Here is a 1,630-nt window from a genome sequence, read left to right as displayed (position 1 = left end):
ATAAATGCAAAAACGAAAAACTAAATTAAGAGTGAGAAACGATATACATAATGTATGTTGTGTTGTCTAACCAGCTCCTTTTGGTGCATTTGTCAATAAATGATTTGAATTTGACTAAATGATAATTGTCATATTGTCCTAAAATTCGTTTTTTTGTTTTTTTATATTATTCATATACATATTTTCCTCGGTGTAAATAATTAAAAATAAAGTGGACTAGAAATTAGCACGTTAAAATAATTTATCAACGGCCCAAATGTTTTTCGTACGGAAGGATTCAAATTCAAAATTTTATTACCAAACATACAGATTAATTACTCCTGCAATAGGAGTAGTTTAAAAAACTCATTGGATCACCCAAGTGGATGAAGAATCCAGCCACTCAGCCTGTGTGAACCTGCTCCACTCCCACTAAACTGGGAGGGAACAGTCATCAATGCCCAATAGCAAGAGCTAATGGACCGCTTCCCGCTCACAGGTTCACACTGAGACTCATCCTCGTGGTTGGATTCATTCCAAGTTTCGGACAAGGAACTCGGTCATCACACTATAGAATTGATCCTATGAAGTATGATCATACTTGAAACTTCTAAACCAACGGGATGTGTCACACCTTACTGCTGACTTGACAGTTTTCTATAGGTAGGCTCAGTAAATATGTAAATAAATGTGTTGCAGCTTTACTTAACTCCTATACTAATGTAATAAGCTAAATATGGAATATTTTACAAAATATGTGTTTTATTTTTGTAGGTTGTCATTAATATTATTTATCGTTTTTGGTAACAACTGAAGGATAACTGAGAGATATAAAGAACTTTGTCAGGCTCGCCGCGTCACTCTTCGGTTAAGAGAAAACCTAGTATGTGGGAGACTGCGTTAATCATCACAATTTTGAAATAGGTCAATATTATGATAATTAACAATTAAACATGTGCTTTCGGGTCGCTACTTGGAACATCCTGAACAAAAGTAATATAAAGACATTATTTCAGTGCCCTTGTAAGAGCTGGCTACCGTGTTATTCAAGAGAGGGACGGGCCATGTAGGCCTTTGTCTTCCAATATGATTGATTGATTGATTGATACGTTTATTGAGATACAAAAAAACATTAATACATCTCAAAGGGATGAAGTGACATAAGTCATCCTCACCCCAGTCCAGGAATGTCCCTCTCAGGACTCACATAAATCCCTAATATTTCATATAATTAGTTATAATACATAGTTATATTCTAGATGCAAAATTTCTATATTTCTTTAATATTTCATCTATTTTCCCATTTCCAAACATCCACTCTATTTGCTTGGAGACATTATTTATATAGGCATTTCTATATACATTAAGCAATGGGCATTCCAGTATATAATGTGGCAGGGTATGGGATCTGGATGTTCTACAAACTCTACATTCTTTATCCTGTTCACTTCTCTCAGCTCCAAGTTCCCAATAATATTTATATCCTAATCTTAACCTCATATACACTGAATCTTTCCACCTACTCCTATCTTTCCCATATGTAAATTTTGTGTTCATGAGAACATGATGGTAATGTTTCATTGTTTCCCTTTTCTCGTATATTTCATTCCTTTTGAAATTATCTTCTATTGATTGTATTTTCCGTAATTTG

General features: G+C 34.1%; 1 non-coding gene across 1 annotated transcript; it reads right to left on the bottom strand.

The window, feature by feature from the left end:
* Positions 1-377: 377 nt before the first annotated feature.
* Positions 378-578, bottom strand: LOC121861866. The gene has a single exon (XR_006088103.1). It is a non-coding gene; the product is annotated as a small nucleolar RNA U3 (small nucleolar RNA).
* Positions 579-1,630: the final 1,052 nt, after the last annotated feature.

Source organism: Homarus americanus, unplaced genomic scaffold (genome assembly GCF_018991925.1).
Source record: "Homarus americanus isolate GMGI-L3 unplaced genomic scaffold, GMGI_Hamer_2.0 scaffold51329, whole genome shotgun sequence".
Lineage (NCBI taxonomy): Eukaryota > Metazoa > Arthropoda > Malacostraca > Decapoda > Nephropidae > Homarus > Homarus americanus.
The sequence above is the reverse complement of the archived record's forward strand: the minus strand, read 5'-3'. Positions and strand labels throughout refer to the sequence as shown.